Genomic DNA, 13,479 nt, shown 5'->3' with positions numbered 1-13,479 from the left:
GTAAGTCTTTGGGCCAGGCTAGCCTGATCTCATCCAGTCTTGGAAGCCAAGCAGGGCCTGGTCAGTATCTGGGTGAGAGGCCACCGAGGAATACCAGGCTCACTACACAGAGGCAGGCAATGGCAAAAACCCCTCTAATACATCTCTTGACTTGAAAACCCTACAGGGTAGCCATAAGTCGGCTGTTATTGTGCTTTTATTGTGCAAACCGCCCTGAGCCTGCCTTGGCGGGGAGGGCGGGGTACAAATTTGAAGAAATAAATTAAATAAATTAGAAAACATTTCATATTTGCATGTCCTAAAATATTTTTTGAGTGAGTGACCTATGCATATCTAAATAGGTATTCAAATTGGGCGTTGTGTTAAATGGCATTTGCAAACAGGGTGTGTATATGTGTTTAATACCACCCCCCATCCCCCCGACTTGAGTTATCTGAATGCTTTGTTTGGGGTATATTTAGGTTTCCCTTGCACTTTTAAGTAGTAAATAAATTCATGTGAGCAGACTTGAAATGAGAAGCTAAGAGTGTAAATTGATTATGATAAACTAAAAAGCATAAATGCAATAGCTTTCAACAACGAATATGGCACATGCATCCTAAATGTTTCCTGAGAAGTACGAAAAATGAAAATAGAAATCAGTGTGTAGAGAGAGAAGTAGTGTTTCCTCTAAACTGAGTTAGCATGGGCTAGGTCACAGTTTTTTAGCCTCTGGCTCACACATTTTTGTCGTAGCTCAGGAAGGAGGGCTCCAGAACAAACTAATTTATGCAGTAGCCAAATCGCTTGCTCACAACTTTCATGCCAGTAGCTCACAAAGTAGAATTTTTGCTCACAAGACCACATCTTAGAGGTAGCATAGGAGAGAAGTGGTCACAATAGGACAACCAGCATATTTGGATATCAAGGTAAACTTCATAGCACTGAAAACACAGAACTCAAAAAGGATATGCTAGGGATCATGTGATATGCATGGACCAAAGCTACGTGGAATGTGGCCTGTGCTAAGGAGAAAAGCTGGGTGAATTGTCTGGGATCAGTTGTCTAAAACCATTTCAGTCTGACCTTTAGCTCCGGCTTTGGTACAGAAAAATCCCTTGGTTGCTCAGATGGATTGCCTTCTCTTGGGATGGTTCGGTCCTGCCAGTTCTCCAGAAACTCTTAATCACCTGTCAGTATCACCAGCCATGATGTTCTTCTGGACCAGCTGGTGAAGATGGATACTGGGGATATCATGTCCTAGTGGCTGACTTGTGCCAGAATCTGATGCTGGGGAGAAACTTGGTCATCCCTATAGAACTTGTTTCATGAGGTTCCACAAGGTTCTATTCTTGCTGTTACTTATCTGTACGAAACCATTGGGTGAGGACACGTGGAGTTTTGAAATGAAGTCGCCATCAATATGGAGATAATGATCTGCTGTTTTTCCTTTTCACCTAACTTGGATGAGGCAGAAGTTCCGAACTGGTGTTCATAGTTGATAGTAGCCTACATGAAGGCCTGTAAACTGAGGCTCAATCCAGAACAAAACTGAGGTGCAAGTAATTGAAGATGCTAGGCAGAGTGAAAAGCTGGCCGTCTTAAGATGGGAGAATTACTCAACCTAAAGGAATATGTAGTGCCTTTAGCCTATTTCATTTGACTTGCTAGTTGTGTTAGTTCTTGGCAAACTAGATTTAGCCACAGGTATTCATACTCTGATCACATCCAGATTAGATTACTGTAATGTGTTCTATGTGAGGCTGCCTTTGAAGATTGTTTTGAAACTGCAGCTGCGAGATAGCTATCTGACTCAGCTTCATGGGAACCTATCATGGGAATTCCACCGGCTACCCATTTGTTTCTGCGCTTAGTTTAGAGTGCTGGCGCTTATCCTTTTAAAGCCCTGAACAGCTTGTGACTTCTTGGACATCTCTCCCATAGGGTGGTGGGAGGTGCCGTCAAGATGCCGCTGACTTAACGGTGACTCCACAGCGTTTTCAAGGCAAGAGACGTTACGGTGATTCCACAGCGTTTTCAAGGCAAGAGACGTTCAGAGGTGGTTTGCCATTGCCTGGCTCTGCATGGTGACCCTGGACTTTTTTGTGGTCTCTCATCCAAATACTAACCGGGGCTGACCCTGCTTAGCTTCCGAGATCTGATGAGACCAGGTTAGCCAAGGGCCATCCAGGTCCCATATGGGTCTGCTCAATAGTTTAAGACCATTGCCAGAAGCCCTGATTTGAGTTCTCTCCGCAGAAAATAGTTGTGTGCCCCCAAAGATAGGACTTGTTCTGTGATGCAGTTCCTTCCCTGCAGATATCTGCCTGGTGCTGACCCTTCTACAGCTAGCACATGATGCTTAGATGTTTATATGCTTGCAGACATTTAATGGTTATCATTGTCTGTGTGTGTGTTAGCTAGCTTGCCTTTTAATTCTGTGGCTGTCATCATCCATTATTTTAGCTTGTTTTACTTCTGAGTGATGGTTCTCGGTTGGAAATATTAATGTTGTATTAAAAGATAACACTGTATACTATATATTATATTGGATTTTGTGAATCACCTCAAGCCTTGAGCAATGGTCTATAATTATTCTAACATATTTTCTTCTTAAGTACTGAGTAACCTCATGCCACGTTTTCTCATGTTCTGTTTCGTTGGCTTTTCTGCTGAATCCCTTGCGATTGTGATCTTAGGCCCTCAGTGCAGTGTAGTTTGTGGATATTAGAGAAGAAATGGGGGGGGGTACTCCACCTTCTAATAATAGGGCAAACTATCATTTTTGGTAGTGCACAGCAGCACAGTGTCTTCTTCCATGTTTTAGACTGGGTTGATAGTGGACTTTTTTTCTTTTTGCATACTCCTTGTATGTTAGCACAGAATGCAAGTTTGCATGTGGCTTTGAATTGCATTTGTGAGCAAAGGCTGAGGTGAGGCCTGTTTGGCAAACCAAAATATTAAACGCAAGACTTGTTGGAGGCTTAACATCTGAGCCCTGGAAATCCTCTTGCCTCTTTGCTTATTTTTGTTGTTTTTGTTGTTGTTTTTATGAATTGTCACAGTCAGATATTTGACTGGTAGAGGATGTTTATAAGCACATTTATTAGCACTGAGTAACAGAGTCACTCTGTGGAAAGTTCATTCAGCAGCATGCTGGGATGGAATTCTTAGGATCAGAGCACAAAGCGGGGAAAAATATTAATTAAAAAATATGGGTCCAGTTGTAACTTGCAGACAGGGGCATAACCCTACAGTTTTCAGGAAGGAGGCTGCATAGTGACTTCAAATAGGATGATGGGATTGCATGCTTGTTCAGAAAAAAATAAATCCTTCCAGTTTTATTAAAAGATCATATAATCCAAGCCAAGATGTATTCTGAAACTATTCAATATGTCATTTATCTGGGGAGAAACAGTAAGTCCAAATGAGCTTTAGAAAGTGTTGGCAAAGTACAATTGGGTACACAAGGGTAAAAGCTGGCTGGTAAGTTTGTTGTGGCATCCTTCATAGTTGACAAGTATATGTATGTATATAATACAGAGACAAAAGTAAATGCTGGCCTTGAATATTGCTCTTTATGAAAACAAGGCTGGGACAGATGCTCACTAATTGGAGCGCGACCAAGACAGACAGGGAGAGTGAAAGTTAATTTATGTTTGACAGGCCATGAAATAACTTTTTCATTGGCCCTAGCTTGTCAGTCTGACTTGACTATTAATGTGAATTGCTGCACTGAACATTTCACCTACTGTTTAAAAAAAAAAATCTCCAGGATGGGACAATGCTGCTTAATTTGGCTGTAGAACAAATTTGGAGTCCAATATGTTGTCGAAGGCTTTCATGGCCGGAGTTTGTTAGTGGTTGTAGATTTTCCCGGCTATATGGCCATGGTCTTGGCATTGTAGGACCTGACGTTTCGCCAGCAGCTGTGACTTGCATCCTCAGAGGTATAACACAGAAAGATGGAGTACTCTCTGTGTAAAGGAGAGTACTCCATCTCTCTGTGTTATACCTCTGAGGATGCCATTCACAGCTGCTGGCAAAACGTCAGGTCCTACAATGCCAAGACCACGGCCATACAGCCCGGAAAATCTACAACAACTCAATTTAGAGTCCAGTGGCATCTTTAAGACCAACAAAAGTTTATTCAAAGTATGAGTTTTCATGTGCATGTACACTTCTTCAAAAATTTGAAAAAATATGCATGCACACGAAAGCTCATACCTTGAATACGTCTTTATTGCTCTTAAAGGTGTCACTGGACTCTATTTGTTCTACTGCTTCAGACCAACACGGCTGACTACCTGGAACTAATTTGGCCGTAGCTGGTCCATATTTCTGTATTAACGCGCAAGTCATTTTGCGAGTTTAACCTCCTTGAGGTTAATAGTGAAACACATAGCCTGAAGACTATTACAATGTGTTCTGTGTTTGGGCTGCCCTCAGAAATGATTCAGTAACTGCAGTTGATCCAGAAATGTGGCTGTGAAGATGGATGGTGCTGGCTGCATGGAGCAGATATTCATCTTGCTTGGCTCACAGGTGGCTCCTTGGCCTAGTTCAAAGTGCTTGGGTTGTCACTGATGGCTCTAAATGATACGAGTCCGGAATATCTCAGGGATTGCCTTCTCTCATATGAATCTTGGTGGTTACTATTGGCGCTTCTGCTCATTGTGGTCTCATTATCGGAAGTTCATGAGTGTCTCCGAGAGGAAGGGTTGGATCCTATTTGAAACTTCCCACGTGTGCAGGGTGGGAAGGGTGGCAGTTTTCTCAATTTTTCCACCTCCCAGAGCAGAGCTCTGATTCTCCCTCTGAGCTGCTCCGTGGTGGTGGTGGGGTCCCCATCCCTCAGCATTTTGGGGAGAAGTTTGGACTGCAACAGGAAGGGGGAGATGGGGAGGTTTCACTTCGCAGATCCGTGGAAGCGATAGGTAGACTCCAAGCCAGGGCTTTCTCAGTAGTGGCACTTAGTTTATTGGAACTTCTTCCCATGGGGAGGCTCATGTGGCTCATAAGTTTTAGTGACTTTGAGAAGACTTATAACTGCTGTCCTGTCGTGTGGAGTTCCTTTTGCAATTCTGTTGATTTGGTGTGTTGTGTGATGCTGCCTTTGTCCTTCCCTGCCTGATATAAGCTGCTTTGTGTGTCATTTTAACAGACAGGCAGCATGGAAGTATTTAAACATTGTAATATGCCTTCAGATATCCTGCAAGTGCTGTGGTGAACAAACACTTGCACAATTCACACATAAAATATCCGATTAATGCCTTGCATTTTTCCCGGGTGATCACAGTTCTTTGACGATGACATGCTCATTTGTGTTCTGTCTTTCTGTGGTAGAAGAATGGAAGCAAAATTGTTCATCAGTGATGTTTGCACCCCAAAATTGTGTGTGTATGCTAAATCTGTAAATATATACAGTTAGTGCTGTATTAATAGGTTGGACAAATTTATTTTGGAGGAATAGCTTTTAATTTAGGTTTATAATAAATGAAATGGACAATACACCATGCATGTTGGGGGACTTGGAAGTTCTGACTTGAGGCTGAAAGCTTTTCTATAATTTGTATCTCCCTCCCTCATAGTTTCACAGTGTGTCACTTGTTTAGTGACCTGGGCTGCTGTGCAAATTTAGTATGGCTCTGATTAATAGTCAGGTATGTATTTATGCATAATTGTCGCATAACTGTCATAACTGAAGTGTTTGCGGGTGTAATGGGTGGGATGCATAGCATGTGTTGTCAGTGGTATCTGGAGGTGCCTTACATATTTGATTGATATTTTGGATGCTGATCTTTTGGAGGAGAGTTTTAGGTTCTACCAAGAAGTCATTCATGAACTAGAAATGCATCTCTGTATAAAGAATACGAATACTTTAAGAATATAAGAGGCCTTTCGTGTGGGACTTTGTGCAGTGGCCCTTGATGGTGGAGCATCTGGAGTGTTGTATTTACTTTGAAGGCGAAACTACGTTTTCTTTAAGACCTTAAATCAGCGATGCTCACTCCATGGCTCCTGGAGACCTACATTTGTAATGACCATTGGCCAAAAAAGCCATGTTTGTATCCATCCCTGGCTGGAACCATGCCCATTAGGAAGGCTTGCAGTGTACAGTCTTCTGGTGCTGGCTGTTTCAAGGTGGAAGCCACCAGCCAACCACTGAGCCACTGAGTTAGTATCACTGCCTTAAATGAACTCTCAGAAAAATAGCTGATTGCTTGGCATCTTTATTCTCCAAGAAACACAGAAAACAGAATGGCAGCTTGCTGACAGTTAGGCTGAAAGAGAGTGACAAGATTACCCAAACAATAGCATTGCATATTGGAATGATGAGTCCATCAGTGTCCTCATCTCTGTTTTGTAGATCATGAGCTGTCCATATTCAAGTGTTTAACTATACCAGCTGTGACCTACTCCTAGGGAGATCTTTCTTCAGTTCCTTACTTTTCCTTGAGGCTTTTAACAAAAGTTAAAGCGGTCTGTCTCATACTGGGCTTTTGGAAGCAATACCTTAAATACCTTAATTTGGAACGAGAGCAGTTTGCCAGGCCAGGAGCTACTGGCTTGCAATCCACCGAACTTCGCTCTTGCTGACAGTTTGCTGGGGGAAGGGGTTTTTTTTAGTTAGTGCTGTCCAATAATACTTTGGGCTCATGGTTTTAATTCAGCCATTGTGGTAATGGATGCGTGATGGAACATACAAACAGTTGTGCTTAGTTGGACTGTTAGTCCATCTAGGCCAACACCCTCTTTCATACAGGGCCCGGCCAGATGCCCTCAAAAACGGTGTGGAGGCCAAAGCCTACATCTATTGTTTCTCCCCTGCATTAGTATTCAGGAGCTTTAGTGCCTTGATCTGAACTTAGTGGTTCAATATAGTAATCCTGACTAAGTAGCCATTGATGGACCTGTCTTTTATGAATGGTGTAATCTCCTTTCAAAGCCAAGTGAATTAGTGGTCATTGCTACATCATGTGCTGGTGAATGCTACCATTTTTGTGGCCTTGTGCTTTATGAGCCCTTAGGTATATGCTATCCAGGCCTGGTGACATGACCCCCAATATTATTTTGGATTATTACTGCAATTTAATGGAGACCTGTTTCAAACATACTTGTCCATAACTTGGTTGATTCACACATTCAGCTGATAGTCATCAAGTGTTAACTGACTCCATTGAAACACATCGTTGTGTCTGAAGTGATAGATCGATAATGGGTCATTCACACATGCTGGTCATTTGTTGTAATGGTAACCATTACGTGATGTGTAAGCTCGTGTGAACCATCTGTGAGTGTTTGTTCTTTTGGGGGATGGGTACTATGGTAATGTGGATTTTTTTTCCAGCATGATGGTGTAGTCGTTTTTCAACCCTGATACTGGGAAGTGTCTAATATCTAGCTTAAGCCATAGAAAAGAGCAAGAGTCCAGTAGCACCTTAAAGACTAACAAAATATGTGGCAGGGGTGTGAGCTTTCGAAACTCACCGCTCGCTTCTTCAGATACCTGCTCATTTCTTCATATACTTCTTCAGATACCTGAAGAAGTGAGCAGCGACTCACGAAAGCTCACACCCTACCATATATTTTGTTAGTCTTTAAGGTGCTACTGGACTCTTGCTCTTTTCTACTGCTACAGACAGACTTAGCATGGTTACCCATCTTGATCTACGGTAGCTTAAGCTGTGCATAAAAAAGTAAAGGTAAAGGTTCCCTTGCTCGAAAGCCAGTCGAATCCGGCTCTAGGGTTGCAGTGCTCATCTCCATTTCAAAGCCGAAGAGCCAGCGCTGTCCGAAGACATTTCCGTGGTCATGTGGCCGGCATGACTAAACGCCAAGGCGCACGGAACGCTGTTACCTTCCCACCGAAGTGGTACCTATTTATCTACTTGCAATTTCTTGCTTTCGAACTGCTAGGTTGGCAGGAGCTGGAACCAGAGACGGGAGCTCACTCCGTCATGCGGCAACCCGGGTCTCGAACTGCTGAACTACAGACCTTCCACAGCCTGCAGTTCAGCATCTTAACCACTTGAGCCACCGCAGCTCCAAGCTGTGCATAGTAAAGGCCAAAACTGTGTGTGTACTTTACACTAAATTATATGCAAGGAAGGCTGCATTTCTATCACTTTTGCATCATTCTGCAGGGTTTAGGTTTTTCATACTTATTTGGGTTTTCTAATTTCTGGAGTAACCCTGACCTGGATGGGCCAGTCTAGCTCAGTCTCATTAGCTCTCAGAAACCAAGGAATACCAAGCTCGCCACACAGAGGCAGGCAGTGACAGTCTACCTCTGAAAGTTTCTTGTCATGAAAACCCTATGGGGTCTCTTTAAGTTGGCTGCGACTTGATGGGGGTGGGGATTCTGGAGTAGACCGGACTGTTGGGCTTCTCAGTGTAGCTTTGCCTCCTGCCCCTGGAAATGTTATTCAATGCCTTCTCCCCGCATCCCCCACCTCAAGCTTTAGAGAGGCAATATGCATTGCCTATGTAATTTTAAGTATAGCTTCACATGTTTACAGAATACAGAAGGGTTGGAGTCATAGATGTCCTGAACTTCCAGTGTTAAATTGGAAACTGCCATTGGACATTTATTCACTGCAAATGGCATTTCTCTATCCCTTGACATCTCTGCTTGTCACAGCCCTGTGCATCAGAAAAAAGAATTGGGAAAGCACTCCGAGTTTATACCAGAGGAGATAACAGCAATTGCATTGGGTCTGTCCTCTCTCCTTTGCTAGAAACTTGCTTTGCTTTTGCAAATGGAAACTGAGGTTCTTCAGAAATTGAATTTTTCATCCAACGCTATATCGTGCAGTTTCTCTGTACTCCTGTGGAATCATTGGCAAATCCTGTGAAATGTCTAATTGCACCCAGTGCTTTGTTGTCATTGTGCTATGATAGACCTTTGCAAAGGCTTACATTTCCAGTATACTGCTTTGGGAGCCAGTTTCAATTAACTGGATGGGAACTGGTATCCTAAAGCACCCTTTCTCTGCTGCAGTTTCTTCATTCATGGGAACTGGTGTCCTAAAGCACCCTTTCTCTGCTGCAGTTGGTTGAAATTTTGTGATGCAGCTAATGTCTGTATTGCTATACTCTGGATAGCCTTTGACAGTAACAATGATTAGGAGTGGTTGACGGCACCTTTCTGCATGGAAGCCCTAGAGATGTGCCTCTACGAAAGTGATCTCCATCGTTTCAAGTCAATCACTCTCACGACACTCTTGTTGCAGCAAGATTTGTTTATTTGGTGGTAAAGAGATTCCAAGCATAGACAGATTATGTGTCAGAACTGGCCACCGGCTGCCAGGTCCGACCCTATACAAAAAAAAAAAGGGACAGCCAGCCTCCCTATGCAAACCACCCAATCAATGTTCACAGTCAGCCTGCCAAAGCTCTAGGCCTATCCTCAGGGCCGGCCCAACACCTGCAAACTAGCAGTTACATTCCAAGGTCAAGCGAGAAGCTGAGATCATGCACTTCCCATGGCCCTGTATGTACTACGCAAGCTCAAGCAGACATTCACACCAAGATCCACTCCCCCTGCCCCCTCCTGGCAGAGAAGATAAACGGTATGGGAGATAAAACAGTGAAAGAAGCACGTCTAAGAAAGCAGTTAACACCTAATGCAACAAACCAGGAGTTTGGCTGGACAGCAGTCTATGGCAAGCGAGGCCCAAGCTTGACACATCGTGGTGTCTGTCAATGTGTGCTGTGGCACCCGCTAGCTTTTTCTCCAAAGCAAAGAGTTACTTTGGCTCTCCTGTGCCTCATTTGTAGCAGGAGGTGCACCCTGACCTGGATAGCCCAGGTTGTCCCGATCCTGTCAGATCTCGGAAGCTAAGCAAGGTCGGCCTTGGCTAGTCTTTGGAAGGGCAACCACCAAGGGATGCCAGGGTCGTGACACAGAGGCAGGCAATGGCAAAACCACTGAAATGTCTCTTGCCTTAAAAAAAAAGCAAGTCCAAGTCGCCACCTAGCAGTGCATAGCGCTAAAAGAGCTAGAACGTTTGTCCACCAGGCAATCTTTGGATCTCCTGGCTATACTATACACAATGCCATAGGTTAATTAATTAATGGAGCTGGAGGTGCTTCAGAAGAGCCCAGAGGACATCACCTTTGTGCCCCAGGGATCACCTAGATTAGAGAGCACTAGGCATGAGCTCTATCACCAAATCATGTTTTGAGGCAATCCGGGTTGATTTACATGGATATGGACATATAAAGCTCAGCTGTGATTGCAGCAGTAAGTTGGAGGGTGGGGGAGCACTAGTGCATAAGGAGAGCATTTTCAAATGAAGGTTGCCTTTACTCAACCTTCTCCCCGTGCATGCAGATCCAAGACCTGGAAAACAAAACTAAGCACAGTACTTTCTTGTGTCTTACATAAATGTAACAAAACACATTAGGAAATGCCAAAGAGAAATCCGGTTATAAGGGCTTCAGGCCAGGGCTGTGAGAGAGAAGGTCCACGCCACTTCAGACACTCCTCTTCTAGTGAGATGCTGAATGCGGTTTGATCTCTAACTACTTAGAAGCTAAGCAGGGTTGGCCCTGGTTGGTGCTTGGATGAGAGACCCACCACCAAGGTGTGGTCCAGCGCCGCTGCCCAGAGGCAGGCAATGGGAAACCAGTTCTGTTTGAAAATCCTTTGGGGTAACCATAAACTGACAGTGACTCAATGTTCCCTCTAAGCTGAGTTCATGTGAGCTAGCTCACAGTTTTTTAGCCTCTGGCTCACATATTTTTGTCTTAACTAAGGAAGGAGGGCTCCAGAGCAAACTAATTCATGCAGCAGCCAAATTGCTCACTCACGGCTTTAATGCCAGTAGCTCACAAAGTAGAATCTTTGCTCACAAGACATAGACAGATTCTGTGTCAGAACTGGCCACCGGCTGCCAGGTCCGACCCTATACAAAAAAAAAAAGGAACAGCCTCCCTATGCAAACCACCCAATCAATGTTCACACGCTGAGGGAGTTGATCGTGCTTTTCACCACCATCATAAGGGGAGAGTAGCTGCCTGTAGTTTGTATTTTTTTTTTTAAGGCTAAGACTTCTAAATGGAAATTCTCAAAACTCACGGATACACTGTAGAAGCTGACACCTCACATGAGACAGTGGCCAGAACCCGAAAGGTCTTGTTTGTGCTTTGGTTTCTCAAGATATGGCAAGGAGTTTATTTACTTTAAATCCTGCCTTGCCTCCAAGCTTTATATCATTCTTCTCTCCTCCATTATTTCATCCTCGTAAGAATCCTGTGAAGTAGGTTAGATTGACTCTGTGTGACTGGCCCAAGGTCATTGAGCAAGCTTGGGGGGGCGGGGTGGGGAGATAGAGAACCTGGATCTCCCAGATCTTCCGTAATCTGACGCTCAGGCCACGGTGCCTCACTGGCTGTTAAGAGAAAAAGAAGGTAAAAATCCTACTGTGTGTGTGTAAGCTTTTGGGCTTCCCTGGAGCAGTGTTTTGTTTCTCAGGCAGTGTATTTGTGCAGCCATGTCAAGAGCTGTGTCCGAGTTAGGTGTGGTGAAGCCAGCTAGTTTGCTGTTGGAGTGACTTTGGGCCTCAAGTGATGTGAATTGGCTGTAGTCCACGAATGAGCAGCCTCCGGAGGCCAAGTATTGGGTAGGGCTCAGCTTGTTTTTTACTGAATGCAGAGTAGTGGTTTCATAACAGAATACTGTTCTTTCCATGTCGTGGGCAGTAAAACAGGGAAAAGAAAGCGATGTAAGTCAAAAACAAGAGAGTACCAGAACAGAACTAGCAGCAATTGCAGAGGAACTTCTAGAAAGTACATTTTTAGCTACAAGGCATTTTAAGTGTACGGGTGAGAGGCTGTCTCTCAGTGAGCTTTCGCTTGCAGGGCTACCGTCTAATAGTTGGGCTGAAATTGAAAATGCTTGAGTTAATGATGCAGTTGATGTAAACCAGAATACCAAGCATGTTGTGCAGTGTTTTTTCAGTTCTTTTAATACTAATATGTTAGGCAAGCAAGCTTTCATGTTACACAGAACTCTTCTTCTCTCACAGGTATTCAAAGCGAAAAAGATGTTTATACTTGCTCTGTGTATATGAAAGCTTACCGTTTCAGTTTTTGGTATTACATGGCCCAGTATAAAAAAAGAATCCTTCATTTATGGAGATTTGGAAAAAAAACATGCCAAATATAAAAACATCTTTGATTTTTTAAAGAGCACGTTGGTTGCAATAAGGTTTCAGAATATTCACATTAAAATACTTATTTTAGGCAACTTTTTGATAATAGGACATTCATAATTAATTCACTTGTATGAAGCCACACTTATAGGGCAATGTTAAGACCTCTAATATTCCTGCGAGTTGGCATTTTAAAGCTAATGAACTCCACAACATACATGAAAAACACCACACATTCATCAATAGTTTATCTGCTTCGTCTTCCAATGTTCATTTCGTATGTGTTTTTCAAACATACCCAGTTGACGTTAGATTTCTATGTGGATATTAAGTTTATGGCCAAGTGTAAATAGTGACATAGGGGGTAAAAAAAATCATTTTCTAAATAAATATGTATGTCCATAGTCTCTGCATCATAATTATAAGGCCACAGCTAGAGTGCCTTGGCTTGATCATGTTATTAGTGCTTTCCAAATGTATTGATTGTCTTCCTGCTTTCTTTGTAGGTGGTGTTAGTGCTTCCTTCCCGTGCCAGTTGATCCATCAAGACCACATCTGTACTGATGACAGTGACAAGGTAAGGGAGGAAAAAGATACTGCCTTCAGGTAGACGTCAGTTTTCTGTCACTGGAAACCCTATTTGTGAAACGTTTTCTTTTTTTAAAAAATGCTTACTTATCTCAGGTTAGTATTGCCTGTTATGGAAAAGGCATTCCTATATTCTGGAAACACGATGTTTGTTTGTTTTAAGTAGAATTTATTGGTGCTCACTACTGGTCACTTGTGGTCAAAGGATTTTCTTTCTCTCTCTTTGCAAATACAGATACGTCATTTTTTGACTCATGAAACGTGAGGAATTTGGGGGGGGGTATGTTTCATTTTCACTTGAAATGTTTCTAGACAGGGGCTCAGTTTTCAAACCGCAAAGCATTCTGACGTCAATCAGTCTGATTTGGGAGGCTTTGATCAATTAAGGACATTTAAGCCCACCTAGAAATGAGGGCATGTACGTGCATGAATATGTTTTTCACCTCGATTGTGTATACCGTTGGGTAGTTGGAAAAAGACACCAAGCTCTTGATGATACTGCTTTCGGATAATGGGACCTAAACTGGCACGAATCTTGCCACAGTCATTGAGAACTGTCCTTGAGACAGCCTACCAAGGCCGTCATTATAATAGGGTTGCTAGGCCGCACCTAGCAACCCCCAAAGCAACTGGGGGGGAGGGCAGGGCCTCGCATGCCAGTGTCATATCAGCATGCCTAAACCATTTCCTGTTTAAACCGGAAGTGGCACAGGGAGATTGTGGAATGCTAGAGCATCCCATGTAACTTCTG

The 13,479-nt window shown here is 43.3% G+C and overlaps 1 protein-coding gene across 1 annotated transcript in view; it reads left to right on the top strand.

Moving 5' to 3' along the window:
• The first annotated feature begins 12,654 nt into the window (after nucleotides 1–12,654).
• Nucleotides 12,655–13,479, top strand: part of RNF38 (ring finger protein 38) — a 62,957-nt gene continuing 62,132 nt past the window's right edge. Inside the window, exon 1 of the mRNA XM_015426149.1 lies at nucleotides 12,655–12,717. The gene's annotated coding sequence lies outside the window, so the exon portion shown is untranslated. The remainder of the gene's footprint in view (nucleotides 12,718–13,479) is intronic.

Source organism: Gekko japonicus, unplaced genomic scaffold (assembly GCF_001447785.1).
Source record: "Gekko japonicus isolate JY-2015 unplaced genomic scaffold, Gekko_japonicus_V1.1 scaffold205, whole genome shotgun sequence".
Taxonomy (NCBI): Eukaryota; Metazoa; Chordata; class Lepidosauria; order Squamata; family Gekkonidae; genus Gekko; species Gekko japonicus.
The sequence above is the reverse complement of the archived record's forward strand: the minus strand, read 5'-3'. Positions and strand labels throughout refer to the sequence as shown.